Genomic DNA, 15,414 nt, shown 5'->3' on the forward strand with positions numbered 1-15,414 from the left:
GCTTTGCTGACAATGAAGAGTTCTATGGTTTGTTTAAAAAAAAAAAAAAACAGTTTAAAACTACCGCACTTCAACTAAAAAGGATCCAAAACACTTCTCATGCTAGCTGACCCCATCCCCCCTTTTCCACAGCTAAGAATGGCAGCGGGATGCTATGTCGCTATATACAAACAACAAGACAACCCGAAGCTGAATGGATGCCCACTGCATTGTCCACAGGTCCAGCCCTGCAGTGCATACCCTGAGCTACGGCGCCTTCAGCAGGCATCACCCCCACAGCCTCCACACTAAGCAAGGAGCATCAAGAGTGTGTCTTGGTTGCTTTGTTCTTTTTACAAACTATAGATATGTACAGTTGAGAACTCGGGATTTTTAGTCAATGACCATAGAATTAATACACCACCTTACAAATTAAAACAAAAATGCTAGAAACGTCTTTAAATGCCTTGTCACACCAACAGCAAAGTGCACAGGCTGAGGGGAACACAAGAGCCTTTTCATTTTAAAAATGTTTGGAAATATGTACAGCTTTGATACAGTTTCCAGGTGCTCCAGACACCCATGGCCACTTTCTGTAAACCACTGACAACTGCTAGGGTGCTTTTAGAGACTACCATATGATCATGATCCAGTTGGGTAATTAAACCTAATGAGGGCAACAGACACATCTCGGGTGAGAGGTGTGTCAGTCACGGCACTCCCTACCCTAAGGTATTCACAAGGAGACAGATCCACAGTTGTTTTCAATTCATCCTCCTCCTCCCCTCCTCTTCCTCCTCATCCTCTCTGTCTTCCTCTTCCACCTTTTTCCTGGCAACTTTAGCAGGACCCTTGGCGCCATCAAACTTCCCTCTAGACTTAGTCTGCGACACCCTTCTCATACTTCTTCAGCTTCGCTGCCTTCTTGATGTATGGCTGCTTCTCGCTTAAGTTATTCCACATCTCGCCCAGCTTCTTTGCCACATCTCCGATAGAGATGCCAGGGTGTGTAGACTTGATCTCGGGGTGGAATTCAGAGCAGAATAGGAGAAATCCAGACAGCAGTCTCTTGGGGGCCTTAGAGTCCTTCTTCTTGCCTCCCCTAGCTGGTCTGTAATCCTTCATTTCCTGATCATAGTGCACTTTACATGCCTTTGCCATTTCATCGAATTTAGACTTCTCTTTCCTGGACATGGTCTTCCACCTCTAGGAGCATTTCTTGGAAAATTCAGCAAAATTGACAGGGACCTCTGTGCCGGGGTCCAGCCCCAGTGGATCTAGGGTAATTCGAAGTGGGGACAGAGTCAGCGTCCTAGGAATTAATTGCTTAGTTAAAGATATAGAGGGAGATTAGAAAGGAATAGTGTAGTAGGAAAATTAGTGGAGAAAAAGAGGCTGAGTAACTTGGTTTACATGGGATACCCATAAAGTTTCGAGACAAGAAGCTTGCACCACCTACGTAGGCCACCGGCGCCCACTTGAATATCAGAGGGTGCCCCTCCTTGGGCTCCCTCTTGCGTGGATCTTAAAAAGCCAGGGCAAAATTAGCAGGCTTGGCAAGCACCCACGCTCCAGATGGGAATTCAGCCAGAAAAACAGAACAAGAAAGAATGACACGGGGGAATCAGTCTTTCCAGAAACTGATCCGTTTTCTTTATTTTCAGGTTCGCTTATGTACCTTTTTTTACACATAAAGACAAATGGAAATTTTAAAGTCACACGGGGGTCAGCAGTCCTGACCTTTATCAAAATCAGGTGCTTCATATAAATGTATACAAAAAGGTCTTTAGGGGTTTTACATCATCTTCAGGCCAGGGGGCCTATTAACATTTTATGATCCTTTCTTTCTGATAACGGTCAGTCAACCAAAAAACTTATTTTCCAAGGGTGATTTTTCTTAAACCAGGCACCACCCTCTGAAGGTACCAGATAAAGTTGCATTCCTATATAGTGAGGGTGTAGTGGGTTACAATTAAGAAAGGAATTTACTTAGCCTAAGGTTTAACATGATTAACCTTAAAGGTTAATACTTATTTCTCCTATATGCTAGTTATATATTTATTAACATGTATAAGGGCAGGGGATTTAGCAGCAAACATTGGCCTAATAAATGAAAAACCCTTCACCAACATGATTTTTATCTTTAGAAAAACCCAATGCTAACTAAGACTTTCAAAATACTCCAAACTCTCTGTGCTGTTTATGGTTGAAAGGTTGTAAACAATCATGTACATAGTAGCAAGAGTGTGGATAATCCTGTCACACAAGCTAGTGTGCCAGCAGAGAGGTATGACCTGAGACACCATTGTCACGCCCAGGAATTTTTATTAACTGGAGCTGTAGGTTAACTCCTTCTCCGAGAGAGGTGGGGGACAGCCCCCCATAAAGTCAGAGGTGTAGGTGAGAGCATAAAGCAGTAAAGTAGGCAGACTCTGGTTTTGGGGGTAGATGCTCGGGAACAGGGGGTTTCCTGAGGCTTGATCCTGCCTTTGTGTATGCTGAAACCTCCTTCCTCATGACCTTTGCCATGGGCGGAGTTCCTCACGCTGGCTCCTGGCACCTCTGGGTTTTTCTTCTTATGTTCCTCTCTGCACATCTGCACAAAAAAGGAATCCGCACACATCTTGCCCTTTGGTTTCTTGGGATCACCTTTAGCCATCTTGACTGTATTGTTCACTAATCTGGGCAGCGCAGGGCAGGACGCTCGGCTCAGTGCTCCACAGCCTCGCGCTAGCTGCCTCCAAGAGAGGCCAAAGTCTTGCGTGTTTCTTAATCTGATCTCAGCATCTAATCTTGGCATTAACTTGGAGCACAAGAGATGTGTAGTATTAGACAATTTCACAGATCAAGAAAGTCAGAGAGGTTAAACAAATTGTTTAAGGTCACACAGGAAGTGAGTGGCAGAACAGACTTGAACCTACAGCTGCCTTACTGAGCCACTTTACTCCAAAGCTTGGGCTCTTAACCTCCATGGAACTCCAGACTGTCTTTTATAAATGGCTTCTCCTCAGTCTTTTTCTTATACCTTGTGGTCAAGCCCCATTCTCGGAATGATACTGCGTAGGAAAATGAATTGTGAAAAAATGAGTTATTGTGTGAAAGACCCTGATGCTGGGAAAGATTGAAGGCAGGAAGAGAAGGGGACGACAGAGGATGAGATGATTGGATGGCATCACTGACTCAATGGACATGAGTTTGAGTGAACTCCGGGAGTTGGTGATGGACAGGGAAGCCTGGTGCGCTGCTGTCCAGGGGGCCACAAAGAGTCGGACATGACTGAGTGACTGAGCTGATTATGTGTTCTCATATGCAAGTCAAAAAGACTATTTCAGCAGGAGGGAAAATGTACTGGAAAGGAGCAAAACCATGCCACATCTCTGCACTGATGGGTACAAAGGCCACACCATCTTTAACATTACTGTTGAAGACAAAGGTACTCAACAGTGTGGAAAGTCCACTGTGAGTCATTTCCCTTTGTCAAGGCCAGAATGTAGTAATGGAAAGGGTACCTTTCACACTCAGTAGGAAATAAAATCAAAGAATGGGAAGGCTTGCTGGCAATAACTGAAGAGAGATGACCTGGCCACATAAGCCTGTGACGGAGAAGGATTCTAATCTCCCAGTGGAGACACATTTAAAGTTGACGGCCATCTAGACTGTTGTACGTGTGGTGTGTGCTTTTTCTCCTGGGCAAAGGGTCCAGTTGCTGCTGCTACTGCTGCTAAGTCGCTTCAGTCGTGTCCGACTCTGTGCGGCCCCATAGACGGCAGCCCACCAGGCTCTCCCGTCCCTGGGATTCTCCAGGCAAGAACACTGGAGTGGGTTGCCATTTCCTTCTCCAGTGCGTGAAAGTGAAAAGTGAAAGTGAAGTCGCTCAGTCGTGTCCGACCCTCAGCGACCCCATGGACTGCAGCCTTCCAGGCTCCTCAGTCCATGGTATTTTCCAGGCAAGAGTACTGGAGTGGGGTGCCATTACCTTCTCCAAAGGGTCCAGCAGCACTGTCAAATTCTCTATGGTATTCATAATCAAGATACTGTTAACAGTTAGCTCATCATTTTTAAAAAGGATATAAAGATGGAGTTGAACATACTTTCTGGGGATGTAATTATGTATGGTTTTACATTCACCACTCCAGATAAAGAGCTAAATTAGGCAATATTGCCTAATATTTAAGAGCAGTAAGTTTTGGAAATCAGTGAGTGGGTTTGAATCATTGTCACTGTCGTAGCCATTTTTAACTTCTTAGGCTCAACTTCCTCATCTGTAAAGTGGGAATAAAAAGTGAAAGTGAAGTCGCTCAGTTGTGTCCAACTGTTTGTGACCCCATGGACTGTAGCCCACCAGGCTCCTCCACCCATGGAATTTTCTAGGCAAGAGTACTGGAGTGGGTTGCCATTTCCTTCTCCAGGGGATCTTCCCGACCCAGGGGTCGAACCCGGGTCTCCTGCATTGCAGGCAGACGCTTTACCATCTGAGCCAAAGTGGGAATAGTAATACATATATTTTAAAGTGATATATATATGTGTGTGTATATATATATATCAGTGAGTTGTTATGGGTATTGCATGAGGAAATTTGGATTATCTATGCAAAGAAAAGTATAAATTACCTAAACAGAGCAAACAGGTTCTACACAGGTTCACAGATATACAGTAAATGATTATAGTCAGAGCCCCACAGCTTTTATTTTAAAACTTAAAACAGTTTAGTGAATCTAGCCAGTGTCCAGAACACAGAAAACAGAACAATAAGAGTAACTTAGTTTAAGTCAAGGGAAGTGAATTTTCAGCAAAACTGAGGCAGGAGGTGTGAGAGAAGGCAGCCAGGTTGCTGTGCTTGAAGCAAATCTCCAGGTTACCATGGGAAGGCTGGGTGGAGGATTTAGGAGTCATCTGACTGAGTAGTTGCTGGACATACGTGATGCAGCTTTGCAGTGACTTCAGATGCAAGAGTGGGTTGCACACCACAGTAACCATGTTCAGCTGCTTCAGGGTTTAATTATGTAGACAGCTTCTTGAGGGGATATCCCAACTGCTTGCAAAGCCATGCCTCATTTATTATAGTCATGAACACACACGAGTCCTCATGTTGAAAAATATATTAGTTTATAATTGGGAGGTGGGGTGGGTGATGCAAACGAAGGCCTTGGTAGCTGAAAATGCTCCAGAGGTTCCATTGCTCTTGCCACAGTTTTAAGACAGGCAGGCACAATCCTGCAGGCAGGAATTAGGCTTCTTCACAGATCAGTTTTCCTCAGCCTGCTTTTAAAAGAAGGTGTTAGTTTAAAAGAAAAGGGCCTGCACAATAAAATTTAAATTTCCCAACAGAAATTGAAATAAGAGAAAATATTTTTAACGACAATTAGGAATCTGCAAAACTTGAAGATGTAATTAAGATTTTGCTTCCCCCGTGACTCCGCGATAAAGAACCTGCGTGCAAAGCAGGAGAGCGGCAGGAGCCGTGGGTTCGATCTCTGGGTGGGGAAGATCCCCTGGAGAAGGAAATGGCAACTCACTCCAGAATTCTCGCCTGGAGAATCCCTTGGACAGAGGAACCTGGTGGGCTGCAGTCCATGGGGTTGCAAAAGAGTCAGATACGACTTAGCAACTAAGCAGCAATTAATATTTTAAATGAGTTATTTCCTTGATATAGTAATTTATATTACACTTCCCAGCATGGAGCTTGGTATATAGTAGGCTTCATATGTTTTTCTTCTCCTCTGCCTTTTCATATCTTTCTTGTTCAATGAAAACTTCAAAGCTGTTAAGGACCCGAGTCACAATACCAGTGGTGTTTTATGTGATAAAATATCTTTTTTTTAAACTCACGAATATATTCTGCCTAAGATTTGTGTGTCCTCGTCAGAACTAAACATTCTTTGTTCTCCCGGGGTATGAAATCTTTTAACAAATAGAAATAGGATTTTTTTTCCTCTGCAGTAAAGGCCATAGAAAAGTTTATGGACTTGTCCTTGGCTTTTATGAATGGGATGTGAAAATACCCTCTTCCCTTTCCCAGAGGCCGTTTCAGAGAAAACCTCTTTTCTCATTCTACAATACTTAAACGTTCTAAATCCTTACACAAAGCAATTAATTTATATTTGCTGATTTGACTGAATGTATAATCTCAGTCTTAAAGCATTTCAAGTTCTTTTTGGCAACCACAGGAAGTTTCCATGTTCTGAAAGGGAATGTTCAGTTTACTTTCTTCTTTAATTATGTGGTTTTAACCCTATCAAAAGAGGTAAGTTTTGATTGAAAGGAAATCTAGAAAATATGATGGGAGGGTGAGGGAGAAGCAAATCCTAAGGACTTTTTGGCAAGCAGCAAGTTAAACTTGCCCTCCCGTCTTTGGTGGTATCAGAACCCCAACAGCCAGGATGTGTTTACTTCATTCAGATTTAAAGAGGTAAATTCCAAACCTCATAGTAGTATCCTGTTACTTATAGTGACAAACATCATCACTTTTCATCCAGTGAACCTGTAATTTTGTGTCCTAAGAGAACTTTGGGGTAAATTTTTACTTCTGTAGTCATTAATTTTATATGAAATATGATAATTTTCTAGTGTTTTCTCTTGTTTTTTTTTAAACAGCAAATTTTGGTAGCACAGTATTGTCACAAATTATCCCTTAGGGGACACAGTAACTTCTAGGCTTATAGCAAATTGGGAAAAGATGCTGGATAAATATCCAGAAAACTTCATAAGGTGTCTGAGAACATCCAACGCTAGCATGGAGTTGGGACCCTCAGCGTCTCCCTGTGTTTCCCTTGTTAGAAGTCTCACATAGGACTAGAATGAACCTAAGATCCACTTGGATGAAGACTAGCAAAAATAATCTGCTCTGGGTACCAGGCAGACTTGTGGAGCTTCGGGAGTCCCTGGAAGGGTGGATGGATTCTTTTTTTAAGAGTTCTTAGTACAGTTGAAACCTCACAGGAGTGGGTGGCAAGCTGTGGTCTCTGTGGTCAGACTGCCTGGGTTCAAGTTCCAGCTCTCTGGTTGCACAACTCTGGGAAAGTCGCTCAGCATCTCTGGGCCTTGTTTCCTCATCTATAAAATGTGTGTGTATGTGTGCCCAGTTGTGTCTGACTCTTTGTGACCCCACGGACTGTAACCCTCCAGGCTGCTCTGTCCATGGAAGTTTCTGGGCCAAGAATACTAGAGTGGGTTGCCATTTCCTCCTCCAGGGGATCTTCCTGACCCAGGAATTGAACCCGCATCTCTTGTGTCTTCTGCATTGGCAGGCAGATTCCTTATCACTGTGCCACCTGGCAAGCCTACCTATAGAATGGGAAGGTGATAAAAGCAGAGTTGTTTCCAGGATTAAATAAAATAATTTTTAGAAAGTCGAATAGGACCTGGGACATAGTAATGGTGCATGTTTAGAAAAGAAAATACCAGAGAAGGGGAAGATCAATGTAGTCTAGAGCAAGAGGTGGTAAATTATGACCCATAGGCCAAATCTGGCCTGTCTACCTTTTTTGGTCAATAAAGTTTTTTTGGAACACTGCTATAGCTGTTTGTTTATGTGTTGTCTATGGCGGTTTTCAGGATACAACAGCAGAGCCTAGTAGTTGTGACAGAGACTTAATGGCCCTGCAAAAGCTAAAATATTTACTATTTGTCCCTTCACAGAGAAAGTGTGCGGGCTCTAAACTGCAGTCTTCATTCTTTCACATTAGTGCATTTCCCTTATTCATAGTAAATGCTTTAGCCACAGATCCAGCAAAAGTGCTTCCAGCCACTCTTTCCCTCTCCAAATGCGTGAGAGTCTGTAGGTCATGAAACTCCCACGAAGCAGCACATTATACCAAGCCACCAGGCCGCCCATGTCACAGAATGAATTGTGACTGGCTCTTTTGTGGTGGTACTGTGGACCATTGAGACTAATATGACAATTACCTTCTGAGTATTTATGTGAGATAATTTAATTTTAGAGCTCATAAACAAGATCAGAGTTATGTGGTTTAACAAAAGGTCTCCTTATGTGTACGTACTCTTGCCAAAAACATGATGAAATCCTGAAACATGGCAAACTTAATGTGCACTTTTAGATTTACATGTGGCAAACAGAATTGAGTAGTGTATCTGTTCATAAATATTCCTGCTGCTATTGGGAGGCACTTGGGAAACCTGGATAGTTCTAGTCAATATGAACATGATTTCCCCCCTCCCTGGGGGGCCCCCTCCCCATAAATACACTCATACCAAAACCCTGCAGGCAATTTTTCTGTTTAAAATTTTTATGTTCCATAGCAAGTATACTTGTCTTTTCTCAGCATCTTGCCTATTCATTTGTACCTGATCTTACTTATACTGTCTGCTCATTCTGATAGGAAATCCTGTCTTCTTTTTGTTGTTGTTGTTATTAATTAATTAATTTTTGGTTGCACTAGGTCTTTGTTGCTGTGCGCTGGCTTTTCTGTAGTGTGGGCAGCGGGGACTCCTCTTGGTTGTGGTGCATGGGCTTCTCGTTGGAGTGGCTTCTCTTGTGGAGCATGGGCTCTAGGGAGCAGGCTTTAGTCGTTGCTGTGTATGGACATAGTAGTTGCCGCTCACGGGTTTAGTTGCACCAGGGCACGTGGAATCGTCCTGGACCAGGGATTGAACCTGTGTCCCCTGGAGTGGCAGGTGGATTCCCAACCACTGGATCACCAGGGAAGTCCTGAACTTGAGGCTGCCCTGGTGCTGTGTCTTCCAGAGGCTCCTGAAGCACAGCAATATACAAGAAAATTTAAGTTTGTACTGGTACTGGGTTAAAAATTAGATTTGGTTTATTTACCAAGATTTTCAGGTAACTTTCAAATTAAAAACAACCTATTTTTCCTTTCAATCCAATTTGAAAACACCAGGCTGAGTCATGCCTATTTGTCAACGGGAGAAGAACTGGTAGAGGAAAATGTGTTTGAATTAATTCGAAGTTATTTAGAGATGTACAGTCACTCAGCAATGCACTGGTGATTAGGAGCTAGGTTCATTTTTTTTTTTTTAAAGGGGCTGGGTTTATTACCTTTGTTGATATACAGCAAATTCTACCAGTGATCAGTTTCATTCAGCAAGTGCTTGTTTAGAACAGATTCTATGCAAAGCTTGTGTGGCCATACTTCTTTTTAAAGATATTTCATTATTTATTTATTTATTTTTGGCAGCAGTGGGTCTTAGTTGTGGCATGATGGATGCTTCCTTGTGGCAAGGGGCTTCTCTCTAGTTGTGGCATGGGTTCCAGAGCTCACAGACTCAGTAGCTACAGTGTGTGGGCCTGGTTGTCCTGTGGCATGTGGAATTGTCCCAGACTATGGATTGAACCCACGTTCTCCACATTGGAAGGGGTACTCTTAACCACTGGATCACCACAGAAGTCCCATACTTGTTTAAATCTGTTATATTGGAACCAGTGTTTCAATTACCTGACTATGGGTTTGAATAAAGACATTTTAACAGCTTTGATTTTAAAGTTATGTATACATATATATAAAAGCACTTAATCACTGTAAATGTAATAGCATATATGAAAAAAGGATAATAAGTCGTCTTATGAAAAATGCATACTGTATAAAACCTCACTGATAATTAAAAGAACCAGACCAAAATAAGATATCTTTTATTATTATTTTTTTTTTTTACTGACAGTTTGGCAAAGATGAAAAAAGTCTGATCATATCCCATGTGTTGGGTGTGAGGGGAAATGACTACTCACACACACTGTTGGTGGGAGTTTAAATTTGACAGACCTTTATGGAGGGCAGTTTGGCAACAGGTACAAAAATTTATTCCTTTGACTCAGCAGTTCCGATTCTAGGAGTTTTTTCTACAGATATACCTACATGTTCAAAAATATGGACAATGATATTCACTCCAGCTTCTGGACTGAATTATGATCCCTCCAAATTCCTGTGTTGAAGTTCTAACCCCCAGTATCTTAGAATGTGACTCTATTTGGAAAAAGGGCCTTTAAAGAACGGATTAAGTTGAAATGAGATTATAAGTTGTTGTTATTCAGTTGCTAAGTCATGTCTGACTCTTTGTGACCCCATGAACTACAGCATGCCAGGCTTCCCTGTCCTCCGCTATCTCCTGGAGTTTGTTCAAATTCGTGTCCACTGAGTCGTTGATGCTATCTAACCATTTCACCTTCTGCCACCCCCTTCTCATTTTGCCTTCAGTCTTTCCCAGCTTCAGGGTCTTTTTCCAGTGAGTTGGCTCTTCACATCTAGTGGCCAGAGTATTGGACCTTCAGCAGCAGCATCAGGCCTTCCAATGAATATTCAGGGTTGATTTTCTTTAGGATTGACTGGTTTGATCTCCTTGCAGTCCAAAAAACTCTCAAGAATCTTCTCCAGCACCAGTTTGAAAGCATAAGTTCTTCGACACGCAGCCTTCTTTATGGTTTAACTTTCACATATGTACGTGACTATTGGAAGAACCATAGCTTTGAGTAGATGGACCTTTGTCAGCAAAGTGATGTCTTTGCTTTTTAATAGTTGGTCTATGTTTGTCATAACTTTCCTTCCAAGGAGCAAGTGCCTTTTAATTTTGTGGCTGCAGTCACCATCCACAGTAATTTTGGAGCCCAAGGAAGTAAAATCTGTCACAGTTTCCTCTTTTTCCCCATCTATTTGCTCTGTATGCAGGTCAGAAAGCAACAGTTAGAACTGGACATGGAACAACAGAGTGGTTCCAAATAGGAAAAGGAGTACGTCAAGGCTGTATATTGTCACCCTGCTTATTTAACTTCTATGCAGAGTACATCATGAGAAATGCTGGACTGGAAGAAACACAAGCTGGAATCAAGATTGCCGGGAGAAATATTAATAACCTCAGATATGCAGATGACACCACCCTTATGGCAGAAAGTGAAGAGGAGCTAAAAAGCCTCTTGATGAAAGTGAAAGAGGAGAGTGAAAAAGTTGGCTTAAAGCTCAACATTCAGAAAACGAAGATCATGGCAACTGGTCCCATCACTTCATGGGAAATAGATGGGGAAACAGTGGAAACAGTGTCAGACTTTATTTTTTTGGGCTCCAAAATCACTGCAGATGGTGATTGCAGCCATGAAATTAAAAGACGCTTACTCCTTGGAAGAAAAGTTATGACCAAACTAGATAGCATATTCAAAAGCAGAGACATTACTTTGCCGACTAAGGTCCGTCTAGTCAAGGCTATGGTTTTTCCTGTGGTCATGTATGGATGTGAGAGTTGGACTGTGAAGAAGGCTGAGCGCCAAAGAATTGATGCGTTTGAACTCTGGTGTTGGAGAAGACTTTTGAGAGTCCCTTGGACTGAAAGGAGATCCAGTCAGTCCATTCTGGAGGAGATCAACCCTGGGATTTCTTTGGAAGGAATGATGCTAAAGCTGAAGCTCCAGTACTTTGGCCACCTCATGCGAAGAGTTGACTCATTGGAAAAGACTCTAATGCTGGGAGAGATTGTGGGCAGGAGAAGAAGGGGACGACCCAGGATGAGATGGCTGGATGGCATCACAGTCTCGATGGACATAAATCTGAGTGAACTCCGGGAGTCGGTGATGGACAGGGAGGCCTGGCGTGCTGCGATTCATGGGGTCGCAAAGAGTCAGACATGACTGAGCAACTGAACTGAACTGAACTGATGGAATCAGATGCCATGATCTTAGTTTTTTTTAATATTGAGTTTCAAGACAGCTTTTTCACTTTCCTCTTTCATCTTCATCAGGAGGCTCTTTAGTTCCTCTTTACTTTCTGCCATTGGAGTGGTATATCAGCTGCATATCTGAGTTTGTTGATATTTTCCCCAGCAATCTTGATCCCAGCTTGTGATTCATCCATCATTTCACATGATGTACTCTGCATATATTATTTTTATAGTAATAAGTTAATAAGTTAAATAAGCAGGGTGACAATATATAGACTTGTTGTACTTTCCCAATTTGGAACCAGTCTGTTGTTCCATGTCCGGTTCTAACCATTGCTTTATGACCCACATATAGGTTTCTCAGGAGACAAGTAAGGTGGTCTGGTATTCCCATCTCTTTAAGAATTTTTCACAGTTTATTGTGATCCACACAGTCAGTGGCTTTAGCATAGTCAATGAAGCAGAAGTAGGTGTATTTCTGGAATTCCCTTGCTTTCTCTATGATCCAATGAATGTTGGCAATTTGGTCTCTGGTTCCTCTGCCTTTTCTAAATCCAGCTTGTACATTTAGAAGTTCAAGTACTGCTGAAGCCTAGCTTGAAGGATTTTGAGCTTAACCTTACTGGTATGTGAAATGAACGCAACTGTACAGTGGTTTGAATATTCTTTGACATCGTCCTTCTTTGGGATTGGAAAGAAAACTGACCTTTTCCAGTCCTGTGGCCACTACTCAGTTTTCCAATTTTGCTGACATATTGAATGCAGTCCCTTAACAGATCATACGGGTGGGGGAGCCCTAATTCATGACTGATGTCCTTGGAAGGCGAGAAAGAACCAGGGGCATGCACAGAGAGGAAGGGCCGTGTGAGAAGGCAGCTGTCTGCAAGGTAAGGAGAGAAGCCTCAGGAGAAACCAGACTTGCTGGCACCTTGATCTTGGACTTCTAGCCTCTAGAACTGTGAGGAAATAAATTTCTGTTGTTTTAAGCCACCCAGTCAGTGTTATTTTTTAATGGCAATCCTTGCAAATGAATGCTGCTGCTGCTGCTAAGTCGCTTCAGTCGTGTCCGACTCTGTGCGACCCCATAGACGGCAGCCAAGCAGGCTCCCCCATCCCTGGGATTCTCCAGGCAAGAACACTGGAGTGGGTTGCCATTTCCTTCTCCAGTGCATTAAAGTCAAAAGTGAAAGTGAAGCCGCTCAGTCGTGTCTGACTCTTAGCAACCCCATGGACTGTAGCCCACCAGGCTCCTCCGTCCATGGGATTTTCCAGGCAAGAGTACTGGAGTGGGGTGCCATTGCCTTCTCTGTGCAAATGAATGCAGCATCCATCTAATGAAGTACTCTACTATGCAGTTTCAACATAAAGCATATTACCCTTCCATTTATTGGATTCAAACTTTTTTTAAGAAAAGATACACTATGGTATGCTTGTCTGGAGAAGGGAATGGCAACCCACTCCAGGATTCTCTGAGAATTCCATGGACAGAGGAGCCTGGGCAGCTACAATCCACATGGCTGCAAAGAGTCAGACATGACTGAGTGACTAACACACACACACACATTATATGCTTGTATATCCATAAGCTTTTTGTAGTTGTTTTGGGGGAAAGGCCTCCTAGTGGGGCTTGGTGAGAGAGGCTTTTAGCTTTCATTATATACCATTTTCAACTGTTTGAATATTTTTAAAAGAGCTTATAGGTTTTATAAGAATAAAGCATCTAGTTAAAAGCAAAACAGCATTCTGCCTAGAATATGAATATTATCTGGCCCAAGCCCTTCCTTATCACAGGGCCAGGCACAGTGCTGCTTATCCCTAAATAGTGGGCTTCTTCAGTTCCTTGCCAGTGTGCAGAATTATTCAGACAAGTCAGCGACACCCCCCTGCAGAAGCCAGGGGTCACCTCACCCTCTTGTTTCTATGGAGCTTGCGTCCCACAGACCCTGCTTATTCCCTCTGTTTCTGGGGGTAGCCCCCAGCCAGTTCTGCGTGGTGTGCACCGTGTTCCCTGAGGCTGTGAGTGTATGGGGCTGTAAAATTGCTGTCCATCTCATCTGTCCGTGTCCAGCATCACGTATCCCGCCATCCCTGTCACCTAAGGCAGGAATCCTTCCCTCATCAGTGGAGCGAAGAGGAGGCGAATAAAACACGGAGGACTGATGAAACAAAGGACACCACACCCCAAAGCCAAAAGGCTATGCAGTCTTTAAAAGTCTTGTAAAATACTTGAAAGTAGAAGTTGCTCAGTTGTGTCCAACTCTTTGCTACCCCATGGACTATACAGTCCATGGAATTCTCCAGGCCAGAATACTGGAGTGGGTAGCCTTTCCCTTCTCCAGGGGATCTTTCCAACCCAGGAATCGAACCCAGGTCTCCCGCACTGCAGGCAGATTATTCACCATCTGAGCCACCAGGGAAGCCCAAGAATACTGGAGCCCAGTATTCAGTATTCCATGAGCTATCAGGGAAGCCCTCCTTAATAATATGTAAAATTGCTTATAGTATATTGGGCTTCCCTGGTGGCTCAGACGGTAAAGAATCTGCCTGCAATGCAGGAGACCCACGTTGGATCCCTGAGTTGGAAAGATCCCCTGGAGAGGGGAATGGCAATGCACTCCAGTATTCTTGCACAGAGAATTCCATGGACATAGGGGTCTGGCCAGCTACAGTCCATGGGGTTGCAAAAAGTTGAGCACGACTTAGCAACTAACACATACACAAAACTCCTTACAATATAGCAGGCTTAATAGGTAAACACTTTGAGATATTGTGTCATTGTCAGTATCTTGGTTTTGCGAACTAAGTGGACAGAGGAGGCAGTTCGTGGAGGAACAAGAGAAAGCCCCCAGCACTCTGAGAGTTTGATGAATGGAATCAGGCTTTTGAACTGGAAATCTACAGAGGTCACTTCTTGCTCTGATGCACTGACTCATCTGAAAAATGAAGGGGTTGGAACTCTTCCTTTTTTATCTCTAGGGTCTCTAGTAGCTGTAACATTGTGGTTCTTTAGGATTATTTTCGAGGAGAATTGCGTTCCAAGATGCAGTGTTAGAGGCACGATGCAGTCCCTTGAGGGTAGTGACTGTACTTCTTGCATTGACACAGGGACCACGGCCTCTCTTAGGACTGCTTGTGTTTGTAAACACACACACAAGGACACATGCACAGGCTCTTTTCAATTCTCTCTTAGTTTAGGAGAATATAATTACCTGCACACTAATATGCCTAGTCAAAAATTGGCTCCTGGGTCTCATGAAACCCCAAGACCATCATTACATGTGTCAGAGCATTCCACAGTATTGACTGGGAAATGGTACTCTAGGAATAGGGCTTCAGAAATAAGCCCCAGCTTGAGGTGACTCCACAGGGAGGAAGCCCAGGGAATAAGCAGCTTAGCCTTCGCCTCTTTCCTCCCGCTGACCTCCTGCCTTGGTTCCATGGGCCAAAACAACTACCATCCAGAAGGCAGGGAAGCCCACTGATGCAGCTCATAGAGGTCAACCACCTGGGTGTAAAATTGGCACAGTTTATAACATTGATGCAGAGATTAGGGTGGAAAGACAACCTGGAGGGGCAGATGAAGTGGTTCAGCACACAGACCCATCTGAGTTTGGATGGAGGCCTTGCTGTTTCTGAGCTGTGTACCTTTGGGTAAGTTATTCAGTCAACATAAACAACCCACTCCAGTATTCTTACCTGGAGAATCCCAGGGACGGGAGCCTGGTGGGCCGCCATCTATGGGGTCGCACAGAGTCGGACACGACTGATGTGACTTAGCAGCGGCAGCAGCAGCATGTGTAAATAAGCTATCCCGGAGTTGTT

The 15,414-nt window shown here is 43.4% G+C and overlaps 1 pseudogene; it reads right to left on the reverse strand.

The window, feature by feature from the left end:
* Window positions 1–621: 621 nt before the first annotated feature.
* On the reverse strand, window positions 622–2,638 carry LOC128067262 (high mobility group protein B3-like; annotated as a pseudogene).
* Between the last annotated feature and the right edge of the window lie 12,776 nt (window positions 2,639–15,414).

The sequence above is a fragment of the Budorcas taxicolor genome, chromosome 22 (assembly GCF_023091745.1).
Source record: "Budorcas taxicolor isolate Tak-1 chromosome 22, Takin1.1, whole genome shotgun sequence".
In the NCBI taxonomy this organism is placed as follows: domain Eukaryota; kingdom Metazoa; phylum Chordata; class Mammalia; order Artiodactyla; family Bovidae; genus Budorcas; species Budorcas taxicolor.